This window comes from Salmo trutta, chromosome 2 (genome assembly GCF_901001165.1).
Source record: "Salmo trutta chromosome 2, fSalTru1.1, whole genome shotgun sequence".
Lineage (NCBI taxonomy): Eukaryota > Metazoa > Chordata > Actinopteri > Salmoniformes > Salmonidae > Salmo > Salmo trutta.
The window spans coordinates 63,342,868-63,355,012 of record NC_042958.1 but is presented as its reverse complement, the minus strand read 5'-3'; the positions used below and the strand labels follow the sequence as shown (position 1 = coordinate 63,355,012).

Here is a 12,145-nt window from a genome sequence, read left to right as displayed (position 1 = left end):
GTCGACTGTGGAGAGCGTGATCACTCTGTCTTCCAGAACAGCTGGTGCTCTCATACATGTTTCAGTGTTATTTGTCTCAAAGCGAGCATAGAAGTAGTTTAGCTCGTCTGGTAGGCTCGTGTCACTGGGCAGCTCTCGGCTGTGCTTCCCTTTGTAGTCTGTAATGGTTTGCAAGCCCTGCCACATCCGACGAGCGTTGGAGCCGGTGTAGTATGACTCGATCTTAGTCCTGTATTAATGCTTTGCCTGTTTGATGGTTCGTCGGAGGGCATAGCGGGATTTCTTATAAGCTTCCGGGTTAGAGTCCCGCTCCTTGAAAGCGGCAGCTCTCGCCTTTAGCTCAGCGGGAATGCTGCCTGTAATCCATGGCTTCTGGTTGGGGTATGTACGTACGTTCACTGTGGGGATGACGTCCTCAATGCACTTATTGATGAAGCCAATGACTGATGTGGTGTACTCAAGGCCATCGGAGGAATCCCGGAACATATTCCAGTCTGTGCTAGTAAAACAGTCCTGTAGCTTAGCATCTGCTTCCTCTGACAACTTTTTTATTGATCTAGTCACTGGTGCTTCCTGTTTTAATTTTTGCGTGTAAGCTGGAATCAGGAGGAAAGAATTATGGTCAGATTTGCCAAATGGAGGTCAAGGGAGAGCTTTGTATGCGTCTCTGTGTGTGGAGTAAAGGTGGTCCAGAGTTTTTTTTCTCCTCTGGTTGCACATTTAACATGCTGATAGAAATTTGGTAAGAAGGATTTAAGTTTCCCTGCATTAAAGTCCCCGGTTACTAGGAGCGCCGCCTCTGGGTGAGCGTTTTCTTGTTTGCTTATGGCTGAATACAGCTCATTCAATGCTGTCTTAGTGCCAGGCTCTAACTGTGGTGGTGTGTAAACAGCTTTCAAAGAATATAGATGAAAACTCTCTCAGTAATTAATGTGGTCTACAGCTTATCATGAGATACTCTACCTCAGGCGAGCAATAGCTCGAGACTTCTGGCAGCCGATGTGCTTGCGCATAATTTGTTATTTTTTCCTCACAATCGCAAATGATTAAATCACTGTCACAACGTGTAATAATTTAGCCCGCTAAATTTCTATTTCATAGAGATTCAATGGGATAGTAATGATATCATAAATTAGGGAACTATGTTTTCATTTTTGAATGGCAGATGCTCGGGAATCCTACAGGACAGATGAGGGATGAGCATTTCGTAGGAGTGACGTGATCTCACGTAAGACAATGGGGTTACCCTCTATATTACCCTAGTATTTCCCATCAGGCATCAGTCAGTCACCCTCAGTTAGCTGCTGGTGTCCTTGGATGGGGGAGCGCGTTATGGAGATCCAACACATGACCCAGTTGTGAACAGCTAAAGTGTCTGTGTGTGAGTCAAAGTAAGGCAAAATATACTAGTATTACAAGACAAAATATCGACAGGATAATTCATTTATTTGTGTTGATTGATAATTGTGTTACGGTTTTTATTCTCTCTTTGTAACATACGCCTATTTTCTGGCTATGGTTCTGCTCTGTTTGTTTGGGTATGTTTGCACTCCTAGTATGTTTGCCCACTTTGGTTCACCCATTATGTGGGCTTTTGTATTTATATTTGGCTGCTCACCTCTATTGTGTTCCATAACTTTGCTATGGTGTTTGTGATTTTTAAACATATCTGACCATTTCCATTTCTGTGGATAGCCAACCAAGACAATTGGATTACTTTGAACATCATGTTGTTATTGATAGGCAATTTATTCTGGCCACCTAAAAATGGAAAGGGAAAACCCACTGGTTTCCTGTGAACATTGAGGGAGCGTCATCACACACACAAGTTTTGTTCTTCTCTCCTCATGGGGACCTAACATTTATTTCCATTAAAAATCTAAATTCCCCTAACCCCTTAACCTAACCTTAACCCGTAAACCAAACTATAAACAAAACTCCTAACACTAAAACTAACCATTAACCCCTTACCCCAACCCCTAAGCTTAAAATAATCCTTTGTCCTTGTGGGGACTTTTGGGGATTTTACGTCCCAACAAGGACAGGAGAAACACCCCCCCCCCCCCCCACACACACACACACACAAATACGCTCTTCACTTTGACTGTTGTTTTATGTGTGGGCAGGGTAAGGTCATTTAGGCTATCCAGCCTCGCCTGAAGACTTCCCTTCACTAGCATTCACGTCACCACTCCCCAGTTTAGCCTCGTCAAAATACTGTACATTAAAATATAAAGAATCAAGAAAATTGAAAATGGAAACCCCAAAACACACTTATCTGAAACCAAATTGGTACATACATTGTGTAAAAGTAGAATAAGGGAATATATAGAAACAAATGAAATGCCTACACACTACTAGCCACTCCTGTAACCAACACAGTAACTTCTCTTTCTTCCTCACTTATCTTGCTCCTGACTATGTATACAATAGCACTGGTGAGGTCCTTTTCAATACATGCCTTCACTGTATATAGGGGGGAGGGGTGACACTGAAAAATGTACTGTGGCTTGTGGAAAGATCATGTGTGTGTGTGATTCTGATTCCTTTATACTACTCTACCCCGTGGACATGTAATAATAGCAATTATGGTTAAGCATTCCTTGGTTTTCATTACTCTTCCGTTTGTTTACTGTAGTGTGTGTTTAGACATTAGCAGGATGGTCATACTATTAAAGGCAACAAGAATAAACTTGTGTTGTTATCGGGATGAACACACTGTGTGAGACAATGACAGGGCATATGTATGCCTGTGTTGTGTTATTGAAGTGTGTGTACATGAAGTGAGTTTGGGTCTGACTGTGTGTCTGAGTGTGTGCTGTGTGTCCCAGATACATTCCTCAGTAAAGTACATTTGAAGATCAATCCAAGCCGTGTGTTTTCACTTAGGTCTGGCTAAAGAAGTACAGTACATGCTCCTTTCCCTTAGCTGCCAGAGAGGAGAGAAAAGCACTGTCAGAACATACCAGAGGAGAAGGATGTCTTAGTCTTTAGTTATAGGTGTGTGTTTGTGTGTGTGTGTTATTCTGATTGCTTATACTGCGCTCCCCTGTGGACATTTTGTAACAATAGCAATTACGGTTAAGCATTCCTTGGTTATCATTGTTTTTCCATTTGTTTACTTGTAGTGTGTGTTTAAACATTAGCAGGAGGGTCATACTATTAAAGACCTGCTGTTTTCAACTCTCTAAAGACAGCAGGAGCGGTAGAGATACTCTGAATGATCGGCTATGAAAAGCCAACTGACGTTTACTCCTGAGGTGCTGACCTGTTGCACCCTCGACAACCACTGTGATTGTTATTATTTGACCCTGCTGGTCATCTATGAACATTTGAACATCTTGGCCATGTTCTGTTATAATCTCCACCCGGAACAGCCAGAAGAGGACTGGCCACCCCTTATAGCCTGGTTCCTCTCTAGGTTTCTTCCTAGGTTCTAGTCTTTCTAGGGAGTTTTTCCTAGCCACCGTGCTTCTACACCTGCATTGCTTGCTGTTTGGGGTTTTAGGCTGGGTGTTTGTACAGCACTTTGAGATATCAGCTGATGTAAGAAGGGCTATATAAATACATTTGATTAGAAATTTGATTTGATATAATAGCGAGATTATAACAGAACATGGCCAAGATGTTCAAATGTTCATAAATGACCCGCCTGGTCAAATAATAATAATCACAGTAGTTGTCGAGGGTGCAACAAGTCAGCACCTCAAGAGTAAATGTCAGTTGGCTTTTCATAGCCGATCATTGAGAGTATCTCTACCGTTCCTGCTATCTCTAGAGAGTTGAAAACAGCAGGTCTGGGACAGGTAGCACGTCCGGTGAACAGGTCAGGGTTCTATAGCCGCAGGCAGAACAGTTGAAACTGGAGCAGCAGCACAGCCAGGTGGACTGGGGACAGCAAGGAGTCATCATGTCAGGTAGTCCTGAGGCATGGTCCTAGGGCTCAGGTCCTCCGAGAGAGAGAAAGAAAGAAAGAAAGAGAGAATTAGAGAGAGCATACTTAAATTCACACAGGACACCGGATAAGACAGGAGAAATACTCCAGATATAACAGACTGACCCTAGCCCCCCGACACATAAACGACAGGAGGGGTCAGGAGACACTGTGGCCCCATCCGATGATACCCCCGGACAGGGCCAAACAGGAAGGATATAACCCCACCCACTTTGCCAAAGCACAGCCCCCACACCACTAGAGAGATATCTTCAACCACCAAGATCTCCGCCACGACACAACCCAAGGGAGGGCGCCAACCCAGACAGGAAGACCACGTCAGTGACTCAACCCACTCAAGTGACGCACCCCTCCTAGGGACGGCATGGAAGAACACCAATAAGCCAGTGACGCAGCCCCTGTAATAGGGTTAGAGGCAGAGAATCCCAGTGGAGAGAGGGGAACCGGCCAGGCAGAGACAGCAAGGGCGGTTCGTTGCTCCAGAGCCTTTCCGTTCACCTTCACACTCCTGGGCCGGACTACACTCAATCATAGGACCCACTGAAGAGATGAGTCTTCAGTAAAGACTTAAAGGTTGAGACCGAGTCTGCATCTCTCACATGGGTAGGCAGACCATTCCATAAAAATGGAGCTCTATAGGAGAAAGCTCTGCCTCCAGCTGTTTGCTTAGAAATTCTAGGGACAATTAGGAGGCCTGCGTCTTGTGACCGTTATAAACGTTTGCAACTCATTAATAAATGTTTGAAGGTTTCCACTTTATTGTAAGCTATATTTTTAGAAGTTATACATTTTCATAACTTATTTGTGAATGGTCAGTGGATTGCCACTTTAAAATAAGGTATAATTCTAGGAGTTATAAATGTTGATAACTCATTTATAAATGTTCATAGGTCTGCCACTTTAAAATAAGGTATACTTTAGCAGTTATACATGTGGGTAAATCATTTATAGATGATTTGAGAGTTCACTCAGAGCCTAGACATACTTATAGGCAGTATTGGGTACTCATCACTATATACATGAGAGATGATTCAACACTTTGTTAAACATGTTCAGTTAATGAATGGTGGGTATGAAGACCTAAACATTCAACATTGTGAGAGGATACCTCCTTCACTGTTTCACCATCCAAAGGTATTACACATGTAGCTCGTTTTTGGTCACAGGTCCAGGAATGGCTGAAGAATTACAACATTTATCTAGCGCTAACGCTGCAGATAGCAATACTTGGTGATTTGAAAAGTCAGTCAATTTGTCAATAATATAATAATTATTTAGGCAAAAAATGCTATCTTTAATTTACAATCTGTAGAAACTATGAGAATAGAAAGGTTCAGAACTTTTGTGAAACATCACAGCCCAGTTTAAAAATATATGGCAAATAGAAATCCAATACGGATGGTGTTAAGAGATAGATGGGAGTGGTTGATTGGAGCTGAAGGGTGGGTGTCACATCCTGACCAGTAAAGGGGTTATTTGTTATTGTAGTTTGGTCAGGATGTGGCAGGGGGTGTTTGTTTTATGTGGTTCGGGATTTGTTGGGCTATGTGTTTATGTAGAGGGGTGTTTGTTTAGGGTGTTCCGGGGTTTTGGTTAATGTTCTATGTTAGTATATTTCTATGTTCTAGTCTAGTCTTTCTAGTTCTATGTTTAGTTGATTGATTTGGCCTTCAATTGGAGGCAGCTGTTCCTCGTTGCCTCTGATTGAAGAGGCAACAAGATAACAAATGTAAAACATACGGGGTCTGTAAAATGTATATAGGTTCAGAACTTTTGTGAAATAGCACATTTACAAATATATTGCAAATAGAACATCAGAAATAGAGGAAGGCCAGGACTTAAAACTAACAAAATCTAACTATTGTAATTAGGGATGAAATGGTTACCGGTTTCACGATAAACCACGGTAAAATTCCCGACGATTAGTATTACCGTTTCAAATTTGAATTGTCATTCAAGCCGTATTTGATTACCACGGTTTGAAAAACTCACGGTAAATACTGTCCAGCGTCAACCAAAGTTAGCAACAGTCTGACGTAGTCTCAGCATGCAAGAGGACCAAATCTGAAGTGTGGTCGTATTTTGGGATTTACAAGAGTGCAGAGGGAAACTTAATCGAAGATGGTCACCCTGTCTGCAGAACATGCAACAACAAAAAATCGCTGCGAAAGAGGGCAACACTTCAAATCTCTTGAGTCATCTTCGTGACCACCACCCCACTACTTTATAGCGAATGCAAGGTAAGTTCACTTTTAGCTCAATGCATGATGTGGGGACTTTGGAATGTGGGAAAATGTAATGGTTTGTCTGTAACTTTCTAATAGATGGTCAATAAAGTAAACTGAAGCTTTCAGTGTTAGCTACTCTTGTAAAAACACTACACGTTGTCCTGCTGCTGTATGCGTTGTCTGCAGACTATTCGCCCATTGCACGCGATAACACGCTATGTAGTTTAGTCTCCCAACCAACGTATTTTGCTCATTTAAAATCCGGCAGATGTCGACTTCGTTGTAAAAGTGTTCCAACAGGAGAAACACTGTAGACTGCTATATGTAAATTGTTGGGCTCATTGCAATTACTATCACTGACTCATTTGTATTTATTTAAATTGTGCATGGGGTCATTGCATATACTCAAATGCAACACAGAAGATTGTGTGTGTGTGTGTGAATAATAATAATTCTAATGTTACAACACCAATAATAATAATAATAATGCATTTGCTATTCCCTTGTTTACAGAGTGGGCGTGCAGCAGGCAAACCCAGTGAAAGGCAGGCTGCTTATGCACCCACACCAAAAAAATGCTCAAGACCTAACTGAAGCCCTTTCATATTACATTGCAAAGGACATGATGTAATTTGAAATTGTTGAGAGGCCTGGCTTTCTGAGGCTGATGAAGGTTGCCGTGCCTCACGACAAAGTGAGTGCTGCTAATTGTATTTGTTGTTTGTTTAATTGATTTGCTTACTTAAGGTTGTGTTCATTTAAACCTGCATGAGGGAAACTTACTTCTCATGGCCACATGGTGCCATCTTTAATGTTAATGTTTTTATTTGAATGTTTATGCACACAAAAAGTGCATAGTGCTGCTAATTTTATTTGTTGTTTGTTGGTTTTCAATATAAAACTTGGTGAAATGATTTCAGTGTGTGTATCAGTATTTTTCAAAAACATTTCAAGCACATTTTAACAATACCGCGATAATACTGATAACTGATAATTTTGTTCACTATAAACGTGATATGAAATTTTCATACCGTTTAATCTCTAATTGTAATATAGATTGTGTCCATAAAATGTATATAGTATGTATAAGCTGGATGTATTGTGACATTGAGGAGTATACCAACTCAGTCATAGGCTTCATCAAAACTGCATCGACGACGTCGTCCCCACAGTGAGCGCACGTACATATCTCAACCAGAAGCCATGGATTACAGGCAACATCCACATTGAGCTAAAGGCTAGAGCTGCCACTTTCAAGGAGCGGGACACTAATCCGGACGCTTATAAGAAACCTCGCTATGCCCTCCGACGAACCATCAAACTGTCACGGTTGTCGTTGGGTAGAGATGACCAAAACGCAGCAGGAATGTGGATGCTCATCTTGATTATTTATTTAAATAAAGTGAACACCAAAACGAAGAACGGCAGAAGACAGTTTAACAGGCTATAATAACAACAGCAGTGCTAAAGACAACTACCCACAAAATCCCCAGGTGAAAACAAGCATCTATGACTCCCAATCAGGAACAACGACGTACAGCTGTTCCTAATCGGGAGCCACACAAACCACACAGAAATAGACAGACTAGAAAACCATAGAAAACCAACACTAGAACATATACTCAAACCCCAGCCTACATAAACTAAATTACCCCTTTAATAACACACACAACCTCAACCATACAAAACAAATACCCTTCTGCCACGTCCTGACCAAATTATAATACAATACTCCCTCTGCTGGTCAGGACGTGACACAAACAAGCAAAGCGTCATTACATGATTAAGATTGAATCCTACTACACCGGCTCTGACGCTCATCGGATGTGGCATGGCTTGAAAACAATTACGGACATACAAAGGGAAACCCTTTGTGAAACCCTGGGCAAGCTGCCCAGTGACGCGAGCCTACCAGACAAGCTAAATGCCGTTTATGCTCGCTTCGAGGCAAGCGACACTCAAGCATGCATGAGAGCACCAGCTGTTCTAGACGACTGTGTGATAACGCTCTCGGGAAACCGATGTGAGCAAGACTTTTAAACGGGTCAACATTCACAAAGCCGTGTGGTTAGACGGATTACCAGGACGTGTACTCAAAGCATGCGCCGGTCCACCTGGGAAGTGTCTTCACTGACCTTTTCAACCTCTCCCTGACCGAGTCTGTAATACCAACATGATTCAATTAGACCACCATAGTCCCTGTGCCCAAGAAAGAGAATGTAACCTGCGTAAATGATTACTGCTACGTACCACTCACGTCGGTAGCCATGAAGTGCTTTGAAAGGCTGGTCATGGCTCACATCAACAGCATCCTCCCGGATACCATAGACCCACTCCAATTCGCATACCACCCCAACAGATCCACAGATGACGCAATCTCAATCGCACTCCACACTGCCCTTTCCCACTTGGACAAAAGGAACACCTATGTGAGAATGCTGTTCATTGACTACAGCTCAGCGTTCAACACCATAGTGCCCGCAAAGCTCATCACTAAGCTAAGGACCCTGGAACTAAACACCTCCCTCTGCAACTGAATCCTGGACTTCCTGACGGGCCGCCCCAGGTGGTAAGGGTAGGCACAACATGTCTGCTACGCTGATCCTCAACACTCAGGGGTGTGTGCTTAGTCCTCTCTTGTACTCCCTGTTCACCCACGACTGCGAGGCCAAACACGACTTCAACACCATCATTAAGTTTGCTGACGACACAACAGTGGTAGGCCTGATCACCAACAATGATGAGACAGCCTATAGGGAGAGACCTGGCAGTGTAATGCCAGGACAACAACCTCTCTCTCAATGTGAGCAAGACAAAGGAGCTGATCATGGACTACAGGAAAAGGCAGGCCGAACAGGCCCCCATTAACATCGATGGAGCTGTAGTGGAGCGGTTCGAGAGTTTCAAGTTCCTTGGTGTCCACATCACCAACAAACTATCACGGTCCAAACACACCAAGACAGTCGTGAAGAGGGCACGACAACACCTTTTCCCCCTCAGGAGACTGAAAAGATTTGGCATGGGCCCCCAGATCCTCAAACAGTTCTACAGCTGCACCATCGAGAGCATCCTGACCAGTTGCATTACGGCCTGGTATGGTAACTGCTCGGCATTTGACCGTAAGGCGCTACAGAGGGTAGTGCATACGGCACAGTACATCACTGGGGCCAAGCTTCCTGCCATCCAAGACCTATATACTAGGCGGTGTCAGAGGAAAGCCCAAACAATTGTCAAAGACTCCAGTCACCCAAGTCAAAGACTGTTTTCTCTGCTACCGCGCAGCAAGCGGTACTAGAGCGCCAAGTCTAGGACCAAAAGGCTCCTTAACAGCTTCTACCCCAAGCCATAAGACTGCTGAACAATTAATCAAATGGCCACCGGATTATTTACATTGACCCCCCCCCATTTGTTTTTTAACCCCTGGTCGGGCTCGACATCCAGCGAAAAATCCTATCGCCATTAGCATAACAAAATTATTATTCTTTTTAAAAAATATAGGACTATGTTATATCGTTTTACAGCAAAAGCAAAACATTAGATTATGTTAGAGGAGTATATCGTAAAAGTAGCCACATAGCCATTTTCCGACCAACCACATGCATCACAAATAACCAAAAAAAAAAAATTCATTTGTTTTTATTTAGGTTCGTTCAAACATGTCAAACGTTGTATAACATAAATCTTTAGGGCCTTTTTCAACCAGAACTCCAATAAGATTCAAGGGGGACGATTGCATTGTCTTTCAAAACGTTTCGAAAGGCGAGGGTAGCCAGGGGCGCCGGCGTCATAATGGTGATGGCCCTCCTCATGTGACCACTTTCCACAGCGTCTCATTCAGTCAGTTTTCACAGTAGGAGACTCAAACCACTTTGTAAAGACTGGGGCCATCTAGTGGAAGCAATAGGAAGTGCTCAATGAACCATTGCTCACGGTGTGACTTATAGGCAAAGTGATGAAGTTGAGTCCGCAATTCAGAATTCCACATCCTGTTACGATCGGTCTCGGGGTTTTGACTGCCATATGAGTTCTGTTATACTCACAGACACCATTCAAACATTTTTAGAAACTTTAGGGTGTTTTCTATCCACAAGTATTAATTATATGCATATCCTAGCTTCTGAGTTTGAGTAGGAGGCCGTTTAATATGGGCACAAATTTTTTTCAAAAATCGCTGTAGCGCCCCCTATCCTAGGCGACCGTCAAGAGGTTAAACTGCTGCTACTCACTGTTTATTATCTATGCATAGTCACTTCACCCCTACCTACATGTACAAATTACCTCGACTAACCTGTACCTCTGCACATTGAGGGATCCCCATTAGCCGACGTCAATGGTGAAAGCTAGTCTTACTGGGGTCCGACACGTAACGAAAAAGACATTACAGACAAAATACTTTACAATTTACTTACAGTGCCTTGCAAAAGTATTCATCCCCTTTGGTGTTTTTCCTATTTTGTTGCATTACAACCTGTAAGTTAAATGTATTTTTATTTGGATTTTACGTAATGGACATACACAAATAAGTCCAAATTGGTGAAGTGAAATGAAAAAAATTAGTTGTTTAAAAAAATTCAAAAAAATGTACAACTTAAAAGTGGTGTGTGCATATGTATTCACCCCCTTTGCTATGAAGCCCCTAAATAAGATCTGGTGCAACCAATTACCTTCAGAAGTCACATAATTAGTTAAATAAATTCCATCTGTGTGCGATCTAAGTGTCACATGATCTCAGTATATATACAGCTGTTCTGAAAGGCCCCAAGCAAGCGGCACCATGAAGACCGAGGAGCTCTCCAAACAGGCCAGGGACAAAGTTGTGGAGAAGTACAGATCAGGGTTGGGTTCTAAAAAAATATCCCAAACTTTGAACATCTCGCGGAGCACCATTAAATCCATTATTAAAAAATGGAAAGAATATGGCACCACAACAAACCTGCCAAGAGAGGGCCGCCCACCAAAACTCATGGACCAGGCAAGGAAGGCATTAATCAGAGAGACCAAAGATAACCCTGAAGGAGCAACAAAGCTCCACAGCAGAGATTGGAGTATCTGTCCATAGGACCACTTTAAGCCGTACACTCCACAGAGCTGGCCTTTACGGAAGAGTGGCCAGAAAAAAGCCATTGCTCAAAGAAAAAATAAGCAAAAACGTTTAGTTCTTGCCAAAAGGCATGTGGGAGACTCCACAAACACATGGAAGAAGGCACTCTGGTCAGATGAGACAATCCATCAAGGAAAACGCTATGTCTGGCGCAAACCCAACACCTCCCATCACCCCGAGAAAACCATCCCCACAGTGAAGCATGGTGGTGGCAGCATCATGCTGTGGGGATGTTTTTCATCGGCAGGGACTGGGAAACTGGTCAGAATTGAAGGATGGCACTAAATACAGGGACATTTTTGAGGGAAACCTGTTTCAGTCTTCCAGAGATTTGAAACTGGGACGGAGGTTCACCTTCCAGCAGGACAATGACCCTGAGCATACTGCTAATGCAACACTCGAGTGGTTTAAGGGGAAACATTTAAATGTCTTGGAATGGCCTAGTCAAAGCCCAGACCTCAATCCAATTGATAATCTGTGATATGACTTAAAGATTGCTGTACACCAGCGGAACCCATCCAACTTGAAGGAGCTGGAGCAGTTTTGCCTTGAAAAATGGGCAAAAATCCCAGTGGCTAGATGTGCCAAGCTTATAGAGACATAACCCAAGAGACTTGCAGCTGTTATTGCTGAAAAAGGTGGCTCTACAAAGTATTGATTTTGGGTGGGTGAATAGTTATGCATGCGCAAGTTCTGTTTTTTTTCTTATTTCTTGTTTCACAAACTTCTTCAAAGTGGTAGGCATGTTGTGTAAATCAAATGATACTAACCCCCCAAAAATCAATTTTAATGCAAGTGGGGTGAATACTTTCGCAAGCCGCTGTCCATTGCAAAACATTAACATGTAGTGTGTGTGTGTGT

General features: G+C 42.8%; 1 protein-coding gene across 2 annotated transcripts in view; it reads left to right on the top strand.

Annotated features, from left to right (window-relative positions):
* Positions 1-12,145, top strand: part of LOC115160649 (gap junction gamma-1 protein) — a 60,016-nt gene that overhangs the window by 18,441 nt on the left and 29,430 nt on the right. The gene's annotated exons all lie outside the window — the stretch shown is intronic.